The following is a 17973-nucleotide window of genomic DNA, read 5'->3' as shown; positions in this document are numbered from 1 at the left end:
AACAGCGGCTCTCTGTTTGCCTGTCATCGAGTACATTTCCAGCACACCGCATATTCTCCTTTTAAATCCGGACAGCGTATCTGGTCTGCCGCTGTACTGGGGGAGCCACTTCGCTCCAGGGATGTATGGTAAGGCCATGGGTATCAACGGAGTCATGACCCCTGCTGGTGGAGCAGCTGCTCCGGCCTGTGCAGCGCCAGGCGCAGGTCGGGCATCAGGAACGTTAACCGGTGCTCCGGCGGCATGCTGGTCGTCACCCATGGTTGCGCCCCCCTAGTAAACCGTAGCCTACCTTCTTCACTTCTTATCAGGTAGGCCGCAGCTCCGCGGGCGATGGTCTTCTTCCAGGACCTTGCGTCGCTCGCATCTGACATCAGAGCGTCCACCGGACTCCTTCCAGGACCTAACGCTTCCTGGTTCAACGTCAGGGGCGGGGCGTGTCCTGGGCTTCGCGCGCTTTAGCAGTTACGCCCCCCAGGTTCCCGTGGTTACGCCCTTTTTCTTCCCGCGCTGCAGCGCGATAATGGCGGCGATCTTCACCGCAGTTTAACACACAGTTCAGTTCAATAAAGGCGCACAGTACCCGGTGGCAGCGGGCACGCAATCCTGTTTGTGACGCCAAGGTTTGACGCGCCCCCTGGGCCGAGGGGGTTACTCGGCAGCCGGGCCTATGGATGCCGGTGGGGGGGGGGGATATCACTGTGGCTGGCCCGGTCCGTGGCCCAGGGCGGTCAACAAAAAGGGGGATATTTATAGGGGATTTTTAGTAAGTTTGTGACGCCACCTGTGGAATGTGGCTAACAGGAGCCGCCGCTGCGGAGCAGTCCTCTGGAGCTGGTGTTACAGCAGCAGGGATGGTGTGGCTCTCCACAGGTAGAGCTAGCTCCAGGCAGTGTAGGGGTAGATGGTGGATGCTGGGGAGAGACGGCAGGACGGTCCCGGAGGAAAGACGGACACTCACACGGGGGATAAGCTTCAGTATCTTTACTGGTGACGATGCAGGCACGGTCCAGGGTACTCCGGGCGAAGGGTGCACTTTTGGACTCTCCCCAGTGAGCGGGTGTAGGGCCTCCTGATCCGTTGCTTCCTCTTGCCAAGCTTCTGACCTGCCTGGAGCTAGGCCTAGCTTGGTTACTGTCTCTCTCCTGCACCTGCTGACCTGGTGGTAGGGCCTTCTCTTGGAGATCACTCTCCCTGGACGCTGGGGCCTCCGTGACTCCTAGCCCTGGTACTGTAGTCAGTGTTTGGTAAACCTGGGACCTGTAGTCCTCCAGGTGTCCGGTGGTCCCTACCGGGTATAAAGGGACCCCGTAGGCGCGGACCCGGTGTCCGGTGTATATCTGGGGTGAGCCTGGTATGCTCCTCTGCCCCCTCGCTACTTCTTCCTTCTCCTCTCGCCTTCGGCCACACTCAGGGCCCTCACTAGGCTTTCACTCGTGCTGTAGGCCTTGGCTCGCCTAAGCACAGCAGCCAGCGTGCTGCCTCTTCACTGCTCTCTGAGCGTCAGCACGCTCTCTCTCTCTCTGACTGAGAGACTCTCTAACTCAGAACTAACTGAACTGCCTGGCTCCACCCTCCCTATATATATATCCCTAACGGGCTCCCTCTGCTGGTCTGAGGTGGTAGGGTGGAGGTGTGTGAATGTGTGAGGGCCTCTTGTGGAGAAGTCCATCCATGCACCCTTCTGGGTTCTGTGGCACCAATGCGCAGCAGGGCACCACATATGCACACAGTGACTGCACCAGCAGAATAGTGAGTGCAGCTCTGGTGTATAATACAGGATGTAACTCAGGATCAGTACAGGATAAGTAATGTAATGCATGTACACAGTGACTGCACCAGCAGAATAATGAGTGCAGCTCTGGAGTATAATACAGGATGTAACTCAGGATCAGTACAGGATAAGTAATGTAATGTATGTACACAGTGACTGCACCAACAGAATAGTGAGTGCAGCTCTGGAGTATAATACAGGAGGTAACTCAGGGTTAGTTGTCACGAGTGTGTCAGGGTTAACAGACACTCATACAGTGTCCAGCTGTAGAAGATCTCTGCTTTTGGCCTTACAAACATCTCCCTAATCCTTTTATGACTCCTCTTTTTAGGACCCAGCGGTAATCCTCACCTTGCTTGGGGATTATACCTTTCCCTTTAGGACCCTGAGGTATCCTCACCTTTCTGCTGTTAATCAGCACTTCCTTGCTGTGTCCTTAAATACACTCAGACCCTCAGAGAGTTGCTGGTGATAACATGTTTATACCTATTCAGGCTTTGGATTCTAGTGGTTGACTAGAATTACCTTGGAGTTCCTTCGTGGATTGTTGTCGTGCTTTCTGGGGTGTCATCTTGAAGCTAAGTGTATTCCCCTGTTTGTTTCCCGTGTGTACTTTAGCTTGTAGTGGAGCTGACTCAGTGCTCATTCCTCCCCCTCCCTACCTAGGGTCTAGCCTTAGGGTCAGTTAGGACCAGGTTTCCTGCTCAGAGATAGATGCAGAACTTATTTAGGGTCTATAGGGGAGTTAGGGTTTGTTGTTTAGATCTATTTGGGGGTCTCCACTCTCCCTTTCCCTAGTTGTGAGGCACCCTCCCCTTTCCCCGTTGTTAGGCGCTGGGTTCTCTCCGTACCTAGCGTGACATTATCACCAGCCAGTTAAAAAAAAAAAGAGAGAAAAAAAAACAAAAACTGACTTTCGTTTTTTTTCCCTTTTTTTTGTTGTTGTTTTTTCTGTGTTGTTATGGATCACGTGTCGGTGCTGATGGAGCAGCATCGGAGACGGTCACTGGAGGTAGCTGTTCAGCAGCAACAGCAGCGGCCGCAGACTCCTAATGTTGGGGACTCTGTGGGTAGGCCAGTCCAGCTTGAGCCCAAAATTGCCCTCCCAGACAGGTTTTCAGGAGGTAGAGACAAGTTTTTTGTGTTTAATGAAGCTTGTAAATTATACTTGGGATAGTGATCTCACTGTTGCAAGAAGATCCTCAATCCTGCGCTTTCTCTTTGCCACAGGGCTCTGCTTGCCTCAGGGTTGAAGGATTTTTCGGGGCTCTGGCCCTTATCTATGATGATCCTTACCGAATATCCTTGGCTGAATCCAGGCTGCGTCGCCTTCAGCAGGGAATAGGTCAACGGAGACTTCTAGTTCCGAATTTCGTAGATGGGCAACCGATACCAAATGGAATGACCCGACTCTTAGAAGCCAATTTTATCAGGGTCTTTCAGAAAGGTTGAAGGGTGCCTTGGCAATTTAAGAAACCCCTGGGTCCTTGGAGGCTGCCATGTCATTGGCTATGCGTGTAGATAGACGCCTTCGGGATAGGAGGGTGACACCACCTTCTCCAGAGCCTCTTTTTCGGGGCAACACCCCAGTGCCAGGGAGGTGGTCTGAGGGTGAACCTGTATTCATGGATTTGGAGGAGCCCATGCAGTTAGGGGGAACTACTGTGTCGCATATTTCCCCTGAAATCCGCAAGAGAAAGGGGGTGTGTTTTTTTGTGGTAAAATGGGACATTTTATTGGGATCTGTCCCTCGGTTCCTAAGCAAAAAGGTACATCTGGAACTCGATTGACCCTGGGTAGTGTGGGGTTGGATAATCAGGGGGTGTGTTTGTCTTCTACATGCAGCTCTCGGTTTGTCCTGATGGCAGAAGTGGTGCTAGAGAGCAGGACTGAGAATATTTCTGTGTTTTTGGACAGTGGAGCTGGAGTCAGCATGGTTGATGCTGGGTTCGTGAGAACTCATGGGCTTATTTGCAGTATGTTAACCACTTCGCGCCAGAGCCTGTTTTTCCCTTCGTGACCGGGCCAATTTTTTCAATTCTGACCACTGTCACTTTATGAAGCAATTACTCTGGAACGCTTCAACGGATTCCCCTGATTCTGAGATTGTTTTTTCGTGACATATTGTACTTCATGATAGTGGTAAAATTTCTTTGATATCACTTGCGTTTATTTGTGAAAAAATCGGAAATTTGGCGAAAATTTTGAAAATTTTGCAATTTTCAAACTTTGAATTTTCATGCCCTTAAATCAGAGAGATATGTCACACAAAATAGTTAATAAATGACATTTCCCACATGTCTACTTTACATCAGCACAATTTTGGAACCAAAATTTATTTTTGTTAGGGAGCTATAAGGGTTAAAAGTTGACCAGCGATTTCTCATTTTTCCAACAAAATTTACAAAAACACTTTTTTAGGGACCACATCATATTTGAAGTCACTTTGAGGGGTCTTTATGACAGAAAATACCCAAAAGTGACACCATTCTAAAAACTGCACCCCTCAAGGTGCTCAAAACCACATTCAAGAACTTTATTAACCCTTCAGGTGCTTCACAGGAATTTTTGGAATGTGGAAGAAAAAAATTAACATTTAACTTTTTTCACAAAAATGTTACTTTAGACCCAATTTTTTTCATTTTCACAGGGGTAACAGGAAAAAATGGACCCCAAAATTTTTTGTGCAATTTCCCTTGAGCGCGCTGATACCCCATATGTGAGGGAAAACCACTGTTTGGGCGCACTGCAGGGTTTGGAAGGGAAGGAGCGCCATTTGACTTTTTGAATGTAAAATTTGTCTGAATATTTAGCAGACGCCATGTTGCGTTTGGAGAGCCCATGATGTTCCTAAACAGTGGAAACCCCCCACAAGTGACACCATTTTGGAAACTAGACCCCTTAGGGAACATATCTAGATGTGTGGTGAGCACCTTGAACCCCAAGGTGCTTCACAGAAGTTTATAATATTGAGCTGTAAAAATAAAATTTTCACATTTTTCCCACAAAAACGTTTTTCATCCCTTAATTTTGCATTATCATAAGGGTAATAGGATAAATTGCACCATGAAGTTTGTTGTGCAATTTCTCCTGAACACGCTGATACCCCATATGTGGAGGCGAACCACTGTTTGGGCGCACGGCAGGGTTCGGAAGGGAAGGAGCGCCATTTGACTTTTTGAATGTAAAATTTGTTTGAATAATTAGCGGACGCCATGTTGCATTTGGGGGGCCCCTAATGTGCCTAAACAGTGGAAACCCCCCACAAGTGACACCATTTTGGAAACTAGACCCATTAGGGAACTTATCTAGATGTGTGGTGAGCACCTTGCACCCCCAGGTGCTTCACAGAAGTTTATATTATTGAGCTGTAAAAATAAAATTTTCACATTTTTCCCACAAAAACGTTTTTCATCCCTTAATTTTGCATTATCATAAGGGTAATAGGATAAATTGCACCATGAAATTTGTTGTGCAATTTCTCCTGAACACGCCGATACCCCATATGTGGGGGAAAACCACTGTTTGGGTGCATTGCAGGGTTCGGAAGGGAAGGAGCGCCATTTGACTTTTTGAATGTAAAATTTGTCTGAATAATTAGCGGACGCCATGTTGCATTTGGAGAGCCCCTGATGTGCCTAAACAGTGGAAACCCCCACAAGTGACACCATTTTGGAAACTAGACCCCTTAGGGAACTTATCTAGATGTGTGGTGAGCACCTTGCACCCCTAGCTGCTTCACAGAAGTTTATAATATTGAGCCATAAAAATAACATTTTCACATTTTTCCCACAAAAAATGTTTTTCATTCCCTAATTTTGCATTATCATAAGGGTAACAGGATAAATTGCACCATGAAATTTGTTGTGCAATTGCTCCTGAACACGCCGATACCCCATATGTGGGTGAAAACCACTGCTTTGGTGTACGGCAGGGTTCGGAAGAGAAAGGAGCGCTATGTTGGCTGGGATAGGCAGCAGACACCATGTCACATTTGAAGAGTCGCTGACATGCCGTAACCCCCACAAGTGACCCCATTTTGTAAACTACACCTCTCAAGGAATTCATCTAGTGAAGTAGTGAGTATTTTTTATTTTTTTAATTTATACCATTGGGCAATGAAAAAAGCATAATTATATTTTTACCACAAAAAAATGTTTTACCCTCAGATTTTACATTTTCACACAGGGCAATGGCTAAAAATGGTGCCGACATGTGTCACACAATTTCTTCTAAAAGTGGCAATACCCCATATGTGGCTGTATCATACCGCTTAGCCATACGGCGAGATCTGGGGGGGACGGAGTGCTATTTGACAATTGGAGAACAAATTATTGTAAAATAGGCATTTGGATTTGGGAGCACAAAATTTTCTGAATTTCTTTTGGGGGGCAAGGGCCATTTCGCTTTTCCAGAGCCTTTCTGCTACCAGTAACTTGGAATATTTTTAACAGATGACGGACCTGAGTGGGGACTAGCTTTTTTTCAGGACTGAGTTGAAGCTTTTATTGGGAACATTTTACGTAACATTTATTCGGCGCTCTAGGCTGAGCACTTACATCGGGGTTTCCATCTAAATTTCCAAGTGATGTAATTCAGATGAAACCCCTGCGGGATCCATTCACTGTAATGAGGCAGCAGAGTTACTCTGGACTCCGTCTGGCCTCTGTTTAGCGGTGTCCTTTTTTTCAGAAGTGCACAAAACTGTGGCCAACCGCACTTTTATGCACGCCTAAAACAAATGACACCGTGGGATCACAGGCCAGACGGCATCCACAGTGGCCTATATCTGCCTCATTACACGGAATCTTCCGTCATGGGTTCCGGCTGAATCACATATTTCAGAGATTTACACGGAAACTCTGGCGTAAGTGCTCAGCGCAGAGCGCAGGATAAATGTGAGCAGAGCCTTACTGCGATCTTTGGTAGACATAATAAACAAATCAGTAGCAGGTGAAGAATTGGTTTTATTTATTTTTTTACGCCGTTCCTCGTGTGATATAACTGATTAGATTACTTTATTCTTCGGGTCGGTGCGATTACAGAGATACCAGATTTATATCGGGTTTTTATGACTGACAGCTGTCACACACTAAGAGATGCTTTTTTTTCCCAAAATCTAGTTTTTGCATCGCCATATTTTGAGAGCTATAATTTTTCCATATTTCGGCCGACAGAGTCATGTGATGGCTTGTTTTTTGCGGGACGAGTTGACATTTTTATTGGTACCATTTTTGGGTACGTGACATTTTTTGATCGCTTTCTATTCCGTTTTTTGGGAGGTAAAATTAACAAAAACCAACAATTCAGGAATTGTTTTTTGAGGTTTTTTTTTATGCCGTTCTGCTTGTGGTAAAAGTGATAAGGCGGCATTATTCTTCGGGTCAGTACGTTTACAGCGATACTACACGTACTGTATATTTTTTTATGTTTTGGCGCTTTTACACAAAACAATTTTATAGAAAAAATATTTTTTTTGCATTGCTTTATTCTGAGCACTATAACTTTTTTATTTTTAGGCTGATGGAGCTGTATGGAGGCTTGTTTTTTGCGGAACAAGATGACGTTTTCAGTGGTACCATTTTTATTTCCATTTTGCTTTTTGATCGCATATTTTTCCTCTTTTTGTTTGGCGATATGAGGAAAAAGCATACTTTTTTGCTCCGTTTTTTATTTATTTTTATTACGGTGTGCACAGAAGGAGTTAATTAGTGTGACAGTTTTATAGCTCGGGTTGTTTCGGACGCGGCAATACCAAATATGTGTACTTTTTTTATTTTTGCAAAAATATATGGATTTATCAGTTTAATATTTTATTTGTTTATTTTAATTTATTTTGTATTTTTTTTTAACAGCTTTAAAACATTTTTTTAAACTTTTTTTTACATTTTTACTTAGTCCCTGTATGGGCCATTAATTTTTATTTTTCTGATCCCTGATCTCATGTAATGTAATAGACATATATTACATTACATGAGATCTTCACTGACTTTCACAGTCAGAGTCTCCTGCCAGGCTTCAGCTGCAGGCTGCAGGCTGAGCCAGGCAGGACACCATATATGGCAGAGCTGGAGGCGGTCATGTGACCTCCAGCTGCCATAGCAACGTCAGGTCCTGAAAGGAATCAGGGGTCGTCGGAGAGGTAAGTGGACGACCCCCTCTCCTCCTGCTGTCTTCTATATGCCGCGATCACTATAGATCTGATGTTCCCTGTCAGAGCAACGATGAGAGCAACGATGATGTTCCCTGTCAGAGCTATCGCTCTGCACCGCTCCCACAGCGCTTGCAGGACCCTGGGGGTCCTGAGCGCTGCGAGACCACCCACCGTTTTTAAATGTCCGCGCTGCACAGAGCCCAGGCAGCACGGACGTTTATCTACAGTGAGCGGTCGGGAAGCGGTTAAACCTATCCCCATTTATGCCATTGACTAAGCGCCACTTGCTCAGAGATGTCTGACACAGATTGTACATGACATAAGACTGAGGTTGGGGCCCCTTCCTTGTTATGTCCTGGAGGGTCTTCCCACTCCTGTTGTACTGGGTCTACCCTAGTTGGTGAAACATAATCCGGTAGTGGATTGGCAATTCAGGGGAAATTTTGGAGTGGGGAGATTACGGTCATGAAAACTGCTTAAGGACTTCTCTTTCTGCAGTCTCTACGGAGACCTTACCTGCATTTCTGTCTGGTTTTGAGGACCAATTTTCTGAGAAGGGGTGTCAGGAGTTGCCTCCTCATCGTGCTTATGACTGTCCCATTAATCTGATTCCCAAAGCTAAACTACCCAAGCCCAGACTGTACAATCTTTCTGGGCCCGAGAGACAAGCCATGAAGGATTTCATTGCTGAGAGTCTGGAGAAGGGACATATCAGACCCTCCTCTTCGCCCGTGGCGGCAGGGTTCTTATTTGTTAAGAAGAAAGATGGGGGTCTCCATCCCTGCTTAGATTTCTGGGAATTGCATTAAATTACCGTCTGAGATCCGTATCCTCTTCCTCTGATTCTGGATTTATTCAACCAGATGGTGGGAGTTAAAGTGTTCTCCAAGTTGGATTTAAGGGGAGCCTAAAATATGGTTAGAATCAGAGAGGGGGAAGAATGGAAAATGGCTTTCCATACCCCTGAGGGCCATTTTGAAAGTCTGGTTATGCCTTTTCGTCTCACCTGCAGTTTTCCAGCATTTAGTAATGCTCCCTACCTAGGGTCTAGCCTTAGGGTCAGCTAGGGCCAGGTTTCCTGCTTGGCAATAGATGCAGAACCTATTTAGAGTCTATAGGGGAGTTAGGATTTGTTGTTTAGATCTGTTAAGGGGTCTCCACTCTCCCTTTCCCTAGTTGTAGGGCTCCCTCCCCTTTCCCCATCGTTATGTACTAGGTTCTCTCTATACCTAGTGTGACATTAGTATTGGATAAGTAATGTACACACATAGTGACTGCAGCAGCAGAATAGTGAGTGCAGCTCTGGGGTATAATACAGGATGTAACTCACGATCAGTACAAGATAAGTAGATTAATGTATAATACACAATAACACCACCAGCTGAATAGTGAGTACAGCTCTGGAGTATAAAAGAGAAAAATTACAAGATACATATAATGCACTACTGTAAAATGCTTATTAGAGGACACCCTCCTCTAAAAATAATTGAATGTACAGTATATTATTTCGCTCATTAATACACATTGCACATTTCAAGACTGGAAACTATAATTGTTAAAACCCCTCACGTCACTTCTTTTCTATAAAGCATAAGCAAAAAGAGATTATATTTAAGTTTGTTAAACCAGCCTCAGAGGCAATTAAAAAGTTTTAATTAGAAATGAAAGGGGTCATTCACCTTCATCTTCCTCGCCTTGCCGGGACGCGTTTCGCAGCCAGTGGTAAAATCTTCTAATCAAACTATTGCCTTATCATTAAAATGTCACCGCTCAAGGAGCCCGAAGAGAAGAGACGTAAAGCCAAATAAATTTGGCCCTGTCCTCAGTGGAATAAGAAGGGACTTCAGAAAAAACAAAAAAAAACAAATTGAAATTAAATTTTTTGCCGTGTGTTGCATGGTGATTACCACTTCAGAAATGATCCTAAACAGATGCGGTAGCCTTGGGGCACCTTTGAGTAACTCGTAAGCCATAGTTTTGCCAATTAAAGGCTCCGCGCCAGGACTTGACCAATATGTTTACTTCTTTCGAGGCATCTGGGACTGAATAAATCAGAACAGCTCCAGTGTAGAAGATGATGGAAGGAGAGACAACATGTCTCGTGTTGTGCAGTGGAGACGGCAGGTAACGCTTGTCTGGATGCAATCAGTTTCGATAAAGAATCCTTTGTTCATACAGTTGCATTTACTGTGGATCGCAATCTTATTTCTCAGATGCTCGTTCCAGTAACTGCTCAGAGTCCGTCTTCAAGACACTCTATTGTCAGATGTCACAATAGACCTAAGCGATGATATGTATGGCTGGGCTGCAGATTGGGAAAAAATGGATTAAGCCAACCTGTAATCCATCGCTAATTCATGGTTGGTTAAATACTTTCCAACTTAATAAAATTATTTTCTGATATTTTATCACCATACCCCATTCATATTTACTAACATTCTTGTTGGCACTGGAGGATCATTTAGGTCCCACTCCTGTCCAGTGAAAGACTCAAATCTGGACGACATTCCCCTAATTTTTTGGCCATGCATAGACCCCATTTGCTAGGACTACCCTGATTTTTCCAAAATAATCCTGGCAAAAGTCAAAACTGCAGGCAGCTGAGGCTTTTGGAGTAAGACAAGACACATTGAAGCCCCATTTCTGCCCCCAGAACGCAATTCTGGATGCTGGTCTTAGCTTCACTGCAATGAAAAAGCTCAAGGAAGTGCTGCTTTCTTCGTGGTTCCGGGAGGCTTCTGTAGCAGCCGGGACATTGGCTGACTTTTATGGTTGGAGGAGATCCCTACTTTTTCTGAGAGCCTCCCAAGGGTTTCTGTGAGGGTTCTGTGAGATTTAGGAGGATTAAAGGACGTGTCTAATCTGGACAAGAAAGAAGCCATAGTGGGGAGTAAGGACACAAACTTTCTGTGCCAAAGCAGAAAGCAGCTCCTGTTCTAAAGGACTTGTGTCAACTATATATTACATGGTCGCTAAGTTAAATGGCCGCTCTAATGAGGGAGATATTGGCCCTTCTTAATGAGGCCTACTGGCTACTGAGTCGTATTGGCAATGCTTGACATGCAAATTTTCACTCTCCTGGATGGAAGTCAGCTATCTTGCTAGTGCCGCCAACTGGAGGTGTCTACCCTGTAAGTCAATCTTTCACCCTGAAAGGGGTTGTCCGGTGTTAGGGTACATGTTTGCGGTCACTCTATGTGACTGCAGACTTGTGAATCCTCACAGTGCGCACTTTGCGCTGTGAGGATTCTCCGATACCGGCAGTCGCATGACTATAAGTATTTAGATTTGCATACATGCAGTCACGTGCCAACTAGACGTGGAATACAAGTGAATTGGGTGAGGCTGGACATGTCTAGTCGGAATGTGGCTCGTCACAGGATGGAACACTGATTTACAGAAATGCTACCTCCAAAAGGTGGCACTAGAGAGATAATTTTCATTCCGTTCTGGAGAGAGGTAATCTACACATTAGCACTACGTATTACTTTTTCCCACACCTTCTAGCCAATGAATACTGATTGGTCGGGGCTTCAAAAACTAAACCCATACCAAAAAACTGGTCACTAACACTTTTGAGAAAAAAAATGTCAACTGGTTAACTGAAGAGATATTCTCATCTCAGATATCCACACCTGATATATGCGGGTCCACTTTTGAGACGTGCAACTTATTCGAGGATATGCCCTGTCTTGCACTGATGTGAATGGAGAAGTGGTTGCGCATGCGCAACTCTCACTATTCAATTTTATAGAAGTTTGTGAAAAAAGGACAAACAAACATGTGCCCCTATTTTCGAAAGTGAATGGAGAGGAAGTCAATGTGAAGCTGTAAGAGTGTGTTGGTGCCTGTGCAAGCTCTTCATCCCTTCCTGATAAAACATTATTGTGTGTTATGTGGGTATTGACCGGACTTTAATAATGGTATTATGTACAGTAATGTTGAATAATAAAAATATGTTTTATAATGTAAAAACATAGTGAAAGAATAGGAAATTAGGACTGAGATGATAAGGTTAGTTAGGAACAGGGAGTTCAGTAGGGGGCACTGTAGTGTAAGTAATAGGTAAAGTTATAGTTATTAGGTACAATTTCCCAGATGGGAGGGCGAGTGAAGTGAAAAATAGAAGGAGTACTTCCTGGTGTAGTTCAGATAGTGTTAAGCAGTGATTGTCGCAACATTTAAGGGAGTGGTGGAGAGGAAAGATCTGAGGAGAAGCAGATTAGGCCAGAGGGCCTGGAGAAATACGTGAAGCACATTTACGGAAAGGAGAGACAGCATGCAGACAGCCACAAATTTGTTCAATGGTAACTCACAGGAGATCCGGGGCCTAGAGCCCGAATCAGGCATGGAATAGATGCCTTTTTCTCCTTCCTAAGGGAGCCGGATAAGATGCTGAAGCAGCAGAAGAGTGAGGTCAGGAAGCATAAGAGCTGTGAAGATAGGAAGAGTAATTCAGGGGCCTAGGGCACCAGAAGACGAAGAGCGAGCTCAGGATGAGCAATTGAATTTGTGCGGTAGTGAATCTGCTATGGAAACTGTGAAGTTGTTGACTAAAGTTGGACTGTTACAAAAGAAAACAGAGTCTGTGATTACATGTGTGGTAGCTGCTGGATTTGGGATCGCAGGACTAGAGGGACCCCCAAGCTCAAACGTGAGTGTTGTACAGTACACACAAACTACAAGGCAGACAGGACATTACTTATTTTTTGTGGAAGGCCAGGGTGTGGGAGAACTACAGCCCCTCGCCACTACTACCACCCTGTGTCCCTCATATGGCCGCCTCTCTGTTCATGGTAAATGTGCCTAATGTCGGTGCCTAAGTTTGCCAGTTATGGTCACACAGACACAAGTCACACTGACACACAAGACCCCAATTGACAAGAAGCATTTCCTTAAAGGACAAACAGGAGCGGGAAACTCTGTTAAGGACTTCTTTTTTTTAACAGAGATGTAGACACTGCGAGACTTGTGTATGCCATTTATGCATTCGAGAACCAAGACATCTTCACACATGACCGGCTTTAATGGACCTTTCGATAGTGAAGATTTAATTAAATTAACAGATCTGAGTACAACACAGAAACAATGACAGAGGGAGAGAAAAGAAATAAAAGGCCAATATTCCAAGAGTGCCAACCGTGAAGAGTCGAGAAATGCATTACTTGCCACTGACACAACAAACGACGTTCATTAGTCATTTTCCGAGTGACCAGGTCCGCCGCTCGGCGGCGTCCATGAAGGGAATTTCCGGTAATTCTGATTTAATCATTTTGGTTTTTTTTTGCCCAGTGAAAGATGGGAGTCAGCCAAGAGGAGAGAAGATGAGGTTTGCATAAAATGTCCCCTTCTTGAAATTAATTTAAATATTTAACATGTTATACATTGTGGCGGAAACAAAGAAAACCTGTGGCCAAAGAAACCAACCTACTGTATGGATATAAGGAAATATGAATGCTCCTCCTATTTACACTAAAGCTTGAGACTTTCTACTCATGTGGCCACTGAGAATAGAAGGTGGCGTGAGGTGGGAGAGGGCATGGCCTCCATCACCATCACACATTATTACCGATGACACCAATTGTTGCACAAACATTAAAGATTTTGATTTCTGGTGTAAGGCCACGGTCCCACTATCAGTATTCGGTCAGTATTTTTTCTCAGAAGTGGGAGACAAAACCAGGTGAAGAAAAATCACAGAATAAGTATAATAGAAACAAGTCACCAATTCTGCATTTATCACCCACTCCTGGTTTTGGCTCCCACTCCTGAGAAAAAATACTGACCGAACACTGATCAAATACTGATAGTGGGGCCGTGGCCTAATATTCAAACTCTTCATTGAATTCTCTGGTGTTTGTATGTACAGGAGTCCAGTGGGCGGTCCTACCAGTGAATGGCAGTGCTCCCCATATGACTGTGCAGGAGAGATAGCTGTCAATCATTACTAGGACCATCCACTGGATCTATATATCGCTTATAGACCTCAGCTGTGTATAGTCCTAAATTCTGCTAGTTATATGCTAATACAGAAGGTAAATATTTGTACATAGGAGCGGAATAAAATAGTTATATTCTTGTACATAGGGGCAGTATTATAGTAGCTATACTCTTGTACATAGGGGCAGTATTATAGGAGATATATACTTGCACATAGGGGCAATATTATAGTAGTTATATTCTAGTATATAGGAGCAGTATTATAGTTATATTCTTGTACATAGTGGGCAGTATTATAGTAGTTATATTCTTGTATATAGGGGCAGTATCATAGTAGTTATATTCTTGTATGTAGGGGCAGTATTATAGTAGTGATATTCTTGTACATAGGGAACAGTATTATAGTAGTTATATTCTTGTACATAGGAGCAGTATTATTGTAGTTATATTCTTGTACATAGGGGGCAGTATTATAGTAGTTATATTCTTGTACATAGAGGGCAGTATTATAGTAGTTATATTCTTGTACATAGAGGGCAGTATTATAGTAGTTATATTCTTGTACATAGGGGCAGTATTATAGTAATTATAATCTTGTACATAGGAGAGGCATTATACTAGTTATATTCTTGTACATAGGGGGCAGTATTATAGTAGTTATATTCTTGTACATAGGAGCAGTATTATAGTAGTTATATTCTTGTACATAGGAGCAGTATTATAGTAGTTATATTCTTGTACATAGGTGCAGTATTATAGTAGTTATATTCTTGTACATAGTGGGCAGTATTATAGTAGTTATATTCTTGTATATAGGGGCAGTATCATAGTAGTTATATTCTTGTACATAGGAGTAGTATTATAGTAGTTATATTCTTGTACATAGTGGGCAGTATTATAGTAGTTATATTCTTGTATATAGGGGCAGTATCATAGTAGTTATATTCTTGTATGTAGGGGCAGTATTATAGTAGTTATATTCTTGTACATAGAGGGCAGTATTATAGTAGTTATATTCTTGTACATAGAGGGCAGTATTATAGTAGTTATATTCTTGTACATAGGGGCAGTATTATAGTAATTATAATCTTGTACATAGGGGCAGTATTATAGTAATTATAATCTTGTACATAGGAGAGGCATTATACTAGTTATATTCTTGTACATAGGGGGCAGTATTATAGTAGTTATATTCTTGTACATAGGAGCAGTATTATAGTAGTTATATTCTTGTACATAGGAGCAGTATTATAGTAGTTATATTCTTGTACATAGCTGCAGTATTATAGTAGTTATATTCTTGTACATAGGAGAGGTATTATACTAGTTATATTCTTGTACATAGGGGGCAGTATTATAGTAGTTATATTCTTGTGCATAGGAGCAGTATTATAGTAGTTATATTCTTGTATATAGGAGCAGTATTATAGTAGTTATATTCTTGTACATAGGAGAGGTATTATACTAGTTATATTCTTGTACATAGGGGGCAGTATTATAGTAGCTATATTCTTGTACATAGGAGAGGTATTATACTAGTTATATTCTTGTACATAGGGGGCAGTATTATAGTAGTTATATTCTTGTACATAGGAGAGGTATTATACTAGTTATATTCTTGTACATAGGGGGCAGTATTATAGTAGTTATATTCTTGTACATAGGAGAGGTATTATACTAGTTATATTCTTGTACATAGGGGGCAGTATTATAGTAGTTATATTCTTGTAGATAGAGGCAGTATTATAGTAGTTATATTCTTGTACATAGGGGCAGTATTATAGTAGTTATATTCTTGTATATAGGAGCAGTATTATAGTAGTTATATTCTTGTATGTAGGGGCAGTATTATAGTAGTTATATTCTTGTACATAGAGGGCAGTATTATAGTAGTTATATTCTTGTACATAGAGGGCAGTATTATAGTAGTTATATTCTCGTACATAGAGGGCATTACTAGGACCATCAACTGGATCTATATATCGCCTATAGACCTCAGCTGTGTATAGTCCTAAATTCTGCTAGTTATATGCTAATACAGAAGGTATATATTTGTACATAGGAGCGGAATAAAATAGTTATATTCTTGTACATAGGAGCAGTATTATAGTAGTTATATTCTTGTACATAGGGGCAGTATTATAGGAGATATATACTTGCACATAGGGGCAATATTATAGTAGTTATATTCTAGTATATAGGAGCAGTATTATAGTAGTTATATTCTTGCATATAGGGGCAGTCTCATAGTAGTTATATTCTTGTATGTAGGGGCAGTATTATAGTAGTTATATTCTTGTACATAGAGGGCAGTATTATAGTAGTTATATTCTTGTACATAGAGGGCAGTATTATAGTAGTTATATTCTTGTACATAGAGGGCAGTATTATAGAAGTTATATTCTTGTACATAGGGGCAGTATTATAGTAGTTATATTCTTGTACATAGGAGAGGTATTATACTAGTCATATTCTTGTACATAGGGGGCAGTATTATAGTAGTTATATTCTTGTACATAGGAGAGGTATTATACTAGTTATATTCTTGTATATAGGGGGCAGTATTATAGTAGTTATATTCTTGTACATAGGAGAGGTATTATACTAGTTATATTCTTGTACATAGGGGGCAGTATTTTTTTAGTTATATTCTTGTACATAGGAGAGGCATTATACTAGTTATATTCTTGTACATAGGGGGCAGTATTATAGTAGTTATATTCTTGTAGATAGGGGCAGTATTATAGTAGTTATATTCTTGTACATAGGGGCAGTATTATAGTAGTTATATTCTTGTACATAGGAGCAGTATTATAGTAGTTATATTCTTGTACATAGGGGCAGTATTATAGTAGTTATATTCTTGTACATAGGGGCAGTATTAAAGTAGTTATATTCTTGTACATAGGGGCAGTATTATAGTAGTTATATTCTTGTACATAGGGGAAGTATTATAGTAGTTATATTGTTGTAGATAGGGGGTAGTATTATAGTAGTTATATTCTTATATATGGGAGCAGTATTATAGTAGTCATATTCTTGTACATAGGAGCAGTATTATAGTAGTGTAGGGGTTATGTACTCACTCAACCGCTTTTGAGGTAGGCACAGGACACTGTCTCTTTAAAATGTCCAAGGCAGGTTTATTATGCTGCATTAACCGCACTTTCAGAAGAACAAAAGAAAGCCTTGTCCGGCACAGTGTAACAAAAACAGAAAATAAACAGTCCATACAATATGGCGGGTTCGCCCGCTCACGGTCAGTGTACTTTTGGGCACAAACACTCTGGAGGTCTCCACACCTTCAGCCACGGTCACTGAATGAGACACTTGGTCTCCATTTTATACACACGCCCTGGGGTGGGGATATTTGAGCAGCCAATCCCCTCCATCTCTCATGACTGCTCGAAACCGGCCCTGATATGCCCTATTAACCCTCTCAGCACTATGTGTGCTGGAGCATGCTTTCCCTATTTCACATCACTGAAGCTGCCAACCTCAGCGACACATATCTCCCCTCAAGGACATGTCCGGCGGCCCTCTTACATACCCCCCCTCTGCTTAAAGCCGGGGGACTTGGCACCTTCCGCTAATAAACAGTGGACCCTCGACAATGCGTCAGCATTTGCATGCAGTTTCCCAGGCCTATGCTCTACACGGAAGCTAAAATCCTGAAGGGCTAGGAACCATCTGGTTACTCGAGTATTGTTCCCCTTTTTCTCGCTCATCCGTCTTAGTGGGGCATGGTCTGATACCAGTCTGAACTTCCTGCCTGAGACGTAATACCTTAGGGTGTCCAGGGCCCACTTGATGGCCAAACATTCCTTCTCCACTATGGAGTAATTTTTCTCACAAGATGTCAGCTTCCGGCTTAAATACATTATCGGGTGCTCCTCCCCGTTCACCTCTTGTGATAGGACAGCACCCAGTCCAACATCTGACGCGTCCATCTGAACCACAAACTCTTTTGAGAAATCCGGAGCCACCAGCACTGGCTGTTTACACAGAGCCTGCTTTAGTTCCTGGAAAGCCGTCTCCGCTTCTGGAGTCCACTTAGCCATAACTGACTTTGTCTCTTTTACGAGGTCTGTCAAAGGGGCGGCTA

The 17973-nt window shown here is 42.8% G+C and overlaps 1 protein-coding gene across 11 annotated transcripts in view; it reads left to right on the top strand.

The window, feature by feature from the left end:
• The window catches only part of LOC141272107 (heparan sulfate glucosamine 3-O-sulfotransferase 3A1-like), a 291265-nt gene that overhangs the window by 51089 nt on the left and 222203 nt on the right, over positions 1-17973 (top strand). For 7 of the 11 annotated variants that reach the window (XR_012321970.1, XR_012321973.1, XR_012321967.1 and 4 more), the window contains exon 3: positions 9961-10052. The exons of the other annotated variants lie outside the window; for them this stretch is intronic. The gene's annotated coding sequence lies outside the window, so the exon portion shown is untranslated. The remainder of the gene's footprint in view (positions 1-9960; positions 10053-17973) is intronic. 11 annotated transcript variants of the gene reach the window in all.

The sequence above is a fragment of the Phyllobates terribilis genome, unplaced genomic scaffold (genome assembly GCF_046119375.1).
Source record: "Phyllobates terribilis strain yellow unplaced genomic scaffold, ASM4611937v1 Scaffold_5__5_contigs__length_657084704, whole genome shotgun sequence".
Taxonomy (NCBI): Eukaryota; Metazoa; Chordata; class Amphibia; order Anura; family Dendrobatidae; genus Phyllobates; species Phyllobates terribilis.
The sequence above is the reverse complement of the archived record's forward strand: the minus strand, read 5'-3'. Positions and strand labels throughout refer to the sequence as shown.